Genomic DNA, 7,226 nt, shown 5'->3' with positions numbered 1-7,226 from the left:
CTTCTGGGTGCTCATGGAGATGAACATCCGCATGTGGATCAACTGAAAGTCACACTTGTCACCCACGGTGTACAACAGTCTGCAGAGTTTTGTAGAATTCAAAGCAGACATGCATAATATATACATCAGGGCACGAAAGGATCCAACGAAGTAGTGGAAAAAGCTACCCTTTGTAGCCATTGACGATGCCATTTTCAATGTCTTGGAGGCATGGCCACTGGAATGGCGCGCCCCAGACATTGTGGAACTTGAGAGGTTGGCAGCACAGAAGAAGAAGGATGATGCCAAGCTGTGTGTCGTACAGTTGGCTGAGAAAAGGCGGAAGGAAACAGCAGCAACTGAGGTACGGGCAGCGCGGGAAGCAACATAGAAAGCCGTCGAGCAGAAAAAGGTCACAGAAGCAGCAACAGTAGCACAGGAAGCAACCACGAAGGGCAGGAGGCAGAGGAAGCAGAAACAACAGAAGGAAGCGCGGACCCAGGGACCGCATCCACACAGTTGAAGTGCCCACACACGGCAAAGCGAGCAGGACTCAGGAAGAAGGTCAAGGCCTCGAAATTGACTGTTAACCCAATCACCCTAACCGAGGGTGATCTACATGACATCGGCAAGATGGTGCGCGGTGTCACAAATGAGGCCCTTCAGGACTTTATGCAGGAGCACCAGACTATGTTGGGGGCCCTCAGAATGCAGTTGCAGGAGTTATAGGTGCGTCCCCCTCAGGTGGGTACCCTTTCAACCCACCTCGTAGCAGGATCCTCGGAAACCGAGCAGATGTTGCGTGCACGAATGGAAAACACAATAGTGTTGTTGGAAGGGGCTCTAGTGACATCAAATGAGGCCGATAGTTTTTCGGTTAGCATGATGAAAGGCCTTGGCCTTAATCTAGCTGCCCTTCTACGTGAGAAACTATATCTGTTACAGGATGGGATAACGGCAGAGCTACATGCTAGGGAGAGCCGCGCGATCCAAGTCCTCAGCAATCAAAAGATAAACATGGAACAACTTAGCTTGCAGCGTGATGAATTGGTGTCACAAAATCAACAGTTGGTGCAGGTGGTAGATGACGCTTGCCAAAGCATCTCGTAGTTGGCCATCCTAGCAGATCTGCCACTGGAGGTGCGGATCCACAGGTTAGAAACAGGAGTCCGTGAGGCCAGGGAAGAAACGACCAAGGTTTAGCTGGATCTGAACCTTCAGATCGCTAAGCTGCGGTTAAAGGCGCAACCATCCACTCCCCCAAAATACTAGTAAGTACTTAGGTAATAACAGCGTTCGGCCCCCAAGTAGGGTTGAGCGAAGGCAACTTCTCATGCTGCGAGGTACGGGAAAGTGCGCGTAGCGACATGCACGCAGGGTCGAATCACGAAACACTTGAACTCATCAGACATCTCGAGGGTACGGAAACCTGGTTCTATCACCCTCCCATACTACTTCGGGTGAGACCTCAGTTCCCGCTCCACGGACTGTTGCAGAAAGGGCCAGTAGTACTGGGATTTGTTTGGCTAAATCAAATCTGAACTTGGGTTAGGCCTTAATAAGCCAACAATTGCCGGGACCAAGATCTGCATAAGACATGTCTAATTTCGTGTCACTGGAATCTGACAAAGAAAGAAATTGAAGAGTGGCTGGTCAGAAAGATTCACAAGTTTGTGGCACAAGAAAACAAGAATCCGTGAGTATCAAAGGAAGAGTGGTTAGAGAACTACTTATATACGAAAATCCACAAAATTTTCTTTGCATCCTTCCCCTCTGAGGTGTACGAGTGGATCGCGAAGTTAGCAGACAGTCAGGGAAGGTGTAGGATCGACAAACCTATTGTGTGGACTCTAGAGTTGGTGCACAGACTGGAATCATTGGATGATAAGATCACGTTCACTGTGGACCATTGGCTGGATCGAATTATCGGAGGATTTATCACCGAGTTCGTAGTAGATACTTCAGTCAGCTACAACGAGGCAGAACGACGCTTCCTCAAAGGACCACAAGGTAAGTACGTTAAATCTTTGAACACTTGGATTAAGATGCTACTATGTGAAAAGAAGGTTATGCGAATAAATTGATGTTTGGGGCTATGCGAAGAGGATCTACAGAAATGAAGGTAGCAAAGAATTAGAGACTAGTCCCTTGATTTCACCTCCGTGGGAGTGCGAGAAGGAGCTCACAAAAGTTTCACCAAGAAGTGCGATCAGTCTAATAAGACATCAAATTCCGTGCATACCACCCCCACCCACACCACCACTAGTTTCACAATATTCACCCCCATCTTCGCCCACACCACCTCTACCGCCACCATAGTTCAATATGGTGAGCACGATAAAGTTGTCGATGTTCAAAGGAGTAGGGAACGAAGATCTGGACCAATTTTGGTTCGTGGTAAAGGCTATATGGGAAGCACAAGGAGTCATAGATGACAATATAAAGAAGGCAACACTGGTGAGCACATTGCAAGATCGCGCACTAACGGATATCCAAGTTGCGCTAAACAAGGAATTTAGCAGGCCAAAATTTGAGACATAGTCGATTATCAGATTTAAGGAAATCGCGATGCTTCCAGGTGATACCCCCAGGCAGTTAGATCAGAGACAAAAGAGTATGGTTCGTGAAGCCAACATGACCTTGACAGATGGGCAACACCGCGAATGGTTTCTAGCGTCACTAACGCACATCTAAGGACCGCGTTGTCACAGCAGAAACTATCCACTTAGGCCGAGGCCTTGGAGATCGCAATGAGACTGCATGAGACCCTGATACAAGATCCTAACCTGGGAGTCCAACAGATCCACGCGCAGTTGAAAAACTTGTATCTTGAGATGCAGAGTTTGAAACAAGACAGGACAACTCGCCAAGAAGTGCACGAGGAGGTATGGTGCATAAAGTGCAAAGGCTAGGGACATGACAAGGACCATTGTCTAGTTTTCGCAAACTACTTGGTGGGAGGAGGGTTGATGCCATTGAGACCAAAGGCACAAGCAGGACCAAGCGTGACACCTGCATTATGGTGCGCGATTTGTTAGATAGGAGGGAAGCATGCTATGAATAACTGCCACCTATTACAGAAGTATACGTAGACATCCCAACAATTGTTTTGTAATTTTTGCAGGTTAGTAGGCCATGATGAGCGTACCTGATGATGGATCAGACTCCTACCTACAGAGTTCAGACCAAAACACGAGGCCTTGATCAAAATGTAGGGATGGCACGCACTTAATTTCAGGGGCGCGGACGAGGTCGAGGTGGAATGGGACTAGGAAGGGGTCACGGACAGTTGATCTGTTACAATTGCGGAGGGCTAGGGCATTATGCCTGCGATTGTACAAATATGACGAGGGCATCATGTTTATATTGTACCTAGTTTGATAATGAGACGGAGAACTGCCCCACACTGATAGTGAGGTTGCGCGATAAAGGAGCACTCCAACCTCCCCGACTCAAAACCTGCAACTGATGAGGTCTGAGCCACACGAAGAGGACCTGAATGTAAACATCGTGCACCGAAGCGGTATCACGATATGAGATGACAAGGGCAGGCAACCCGAAGAGAGTGCTTGGGTTCTCAAGGCTCCAACAAAGGAACCAAATTTTTATTTGGAGCGAGCGAAGGAGACATTCATGGAAGCTAAGAAGATCTTCAAAGAGACCTCCACTTCAGGTAGTAAAGACAAACTAGAACCGGAGATGGACCAATCAATGCTCACTATCTTTCTGGAGACATGCATGAAGTTGCTACGCAACAACAAAGCGGTGAAGGGACTGCAAGAACTCATCAATAGATGTGCTGGACCAGGAGAACCGCACGTAGTCTGGAAGCTCAGAAAACACACAATGCAAACAGGAAGGGAGATGAGATTGACCTTGCAGATCGGGGAAAATGAAATGGATCAAGTGATTTTGGATCTAGGATCAGACTTGAACATCCTGCCAAAATAGACATGGGAGCACATGGGTAGGCCCACATAGCAATGGTCACCGATCCAACTGTGAATGGCGAACCAACAAAAGATCCTACCCATGGGAATATTGTAGGGAATAAGAGTAGATATCGAAGGTGCGAGCGCGCTTGCAGATTTCGAAGTGGTAGAGATTGTTGATGACAACAATCCCTATCCCACGCTACTAGGAATATATTGGGCCACTGACATGAATGGAGTGATAAATATAAAGAAGTGCAAGATGAGTTTTGAGAAAAAGTCACTACGCGTAGTGGTACCTTTAGACCCTGCGGAAGGATCGCGCTACACAGAGTCGGTGCGTGACTATGACAGCGACAACGATCTAGACTGTATCTACAAGATAAAGCTTGGGAGCAGGATTAGGTGAATCCTACAGTGGATGGCAGGATTTCGTGGGAGTGCGAAAGCTCCTGCACCTCAAATTCAGATGAGGAAATAGAATGATGACAGAATCGATTACACGAGGTAACCACACTCAACTGCAACATGATGATAAGGTCACTATGCTGCATGACAACAGAGGTAAGAGATCTACCTATGTATGATAGGTTGAGTAAAGTGGATGATTTCTTGAAAAAATTTGAAAGCGAAGTACCTGAATAACAGCATTTTGACGCTATGAAATGGGCACTGCACACTATGCCCGCAAGATGGTGGGGTATGCATCAAAGAAGTTTTGAGGACTGACGTGAATGCAGAAGGATGATTCTCATGTGGTTTGGAAAGTCTCAGATGCGGATGAAAGCTGGGTATGATGGACGAAACAACTTGCATGCCCACCTCTCCAGATGAGTACAGGTGTATGGTACGCAACCTGCACGAACGCACATCGTCCTTGTGATAGGTAACGGGACCAACAAGAAGGAGAGGGCAAGATGATGGCATGAACGAAAAAGTATGATAAGACCAAGCGCGCCGAAGATTATCCACATGGAATCCTTTGACAAAGTATGTGAAGTAATGAACATGGTCCATCATGTGAGACGCATTGACTGGGACCTGTGCGTACCAGCGGCTCTATGGGCTTATAGGACCATGTGCAAAACCCTGACCACATGGGCACTTCTGACGCTGAAGTATGAAGCAGATGTTGTAATCCCTATGGAGTATGCAAAGCCTAGTCCGCGCATGGTAGCACCCGTAAATACGACGATTTGTGAAGCCCAGAAAGAAGAATCCCACAGCCGCGAGAGATAGAACACATGAGGCTTGAGAATAAATCCAACAGGGAAACCTTAAACTCCGCGATCTTGAAAAATAAAGGGTACGGTTAAGAGAGAAAAGTGCTTTGATGGAAGCAGAGGTCAAGAAGCTAGAGGATGAGATAAAGGACAAGTTTCTCACCGAAAACACTAGGATGGTAAGGCAAGGTGTGTACGATCATACTGACAAGTTTGAGAACTATGTCATGAATTGGTTTGTCTGATGCCTTGGCTTGGACCACATATTGCTAAGCATAGTGACCAAGGTAGCGTGTTGCAAATGGTGAAGTGCACGATTCTGACCACAACAATAGAAGGTGGGGATTCTCCAAGAACCCTGATGGAGGACAGGATGGAGCCCCACACGGGTGGTGTGACCAGCTGACTAGCCAAGGGAAGGATAGTCTTAGCGCTCCATGCAGTTGGAAGGGAGTGCAGGACTATAAACTATTCTGCCCAGGAGCTGCGCGATGTTGGAAATGTGCACTGAAGAAGAGAGTCACAAGGTCCACGACCGCACACGGGGGACTGCGCTACTACACGGATTGGCCAGAAAGTGACCGTTGAAGTCATTGTTCACGATGGGATGATCAACTTGAAGCCAAATGGAGCAGGCGATGGAAATTTAAGATGTGATTTATGTGCAAGATTTGGGAAAATCTGCCCCCAAGAAAGCATTAATGAACTGGAATTAGGGGGAATGGTGGAATTTGAATTTAAAAAGCGCTATATAACACAAAGAGCTACCCAGAAAACAACACTTGGTCATTTGAGAATTGAGCGACTGAGCAAAGCCCTGAACATTGTGAGTCGAGCGTTGATTGAGCCCCTGAATTTGCGAGTGATAGATTACAACCCAGATACAATGACAACAACTAAGGATGGTATGGGAATAGAAGAGGTAACTATCGGTGAGGCCGCACAGGCCCTAACTGTGGAGGATGTTCCAGAAGGTGCCGGGGTTGTGGCAGAGATCCCCAAATCACTGCGTATGCTTAGACCCAAGAATGATAAACAAGCAATGGCTCCCGTACTTGTGTCCTCGAGGAACCCGCTGTGCGGCAAACTATCGATGGAAGAGAAGGGGAAGCTGTCACGATAGAAACAGATGAGGAAGAAGAAGATTTGTAGGCCCTTATCATTGCAGAGGAAGAAGACGAAGGCATGGAGGTGGATATTCAACCTACACACTCTACAACAAAACTGCCCGCATATGTCCCTCCACGGAAAGGGAAGGCCAAAGTGCCCAAGGACCTGGACAAAACCAAGAGTTCACTCCAGACCCTACTCCTCCTAGATGGAATTATGGTTGAAGGCACGCACCTAGGCCGTGTGCCAACCATGAAAGTTGAATATTGGGACCTCGCTAACCGCGAGAAGTTCCCTCACTTGGAGACCAGGAAACTCATGAAGTAGAACACCGCGGGGGTGGTGACAACGTTAGAGCCGTGGAATTATCTGCACGAAGTGGAAAAGACCAGGCTATTGAACCTACTATGGGTGTTGCATTTCCACTACACCCAAATAGCCATTTTCGTCATCAAGCAGCTGCTCTGCCTAGTGCATGATGGTTATCTATGGCTGGAGGAGCCTATCCCCATCACGACAGACCTAATTCATCGCATTCCTCGACTACCATACAAAGGAAAGGACCCCGTGACCATATCGAAAGGGAAGGGTAGTGATTTGGCCCTCGCAGAGGCCATGAAGACGAAGTACAATTTGGAGAAGAAGAAGAGGGGCTTTGCCATCTCCAACATTAAGGAAAAAGCAGTACGCCTAGCAACCCAAATCCTAGCAGGCAAAGTTATGCGAAAGTGTCACGCAGACGAGGTACCTGCACTGGTGATCACACTGGCCAAACAGTGCACGGAGGGGGTCCAGTTTAACTAGGCTGAATTCCTCTGCATGGAATTCTTGAAGAATTGTCGCGAAGCCCAGGAGTAGGGTAAAACCTTCCACTATGCATGGCTGTTGCTATCCATAGTGCTCGTAACATGGGCATTGTCGGAGGATAGTCAATTCCCCATAATTGACAGAGATTTACTGGAGGCTGCGAAGTACGCTTCGC

Source organism: Pinus tabuliformis, chromosome Q (genome assembly GCF_031772625.1).
Source record: "Pinus tabuliformis cultivar Carrire ecotype Pingquan chromosome Q, CPIR1, whole genome shotgun sequence".
NCBI lineage: Eukaryota > Viridiplantae > Streptophyta > Pinopsida > Pinales > Pinaceae > Pinus > Pinus tabuliformis.
Note: the sequence above shows the minus strand (reverse complement) of the source record.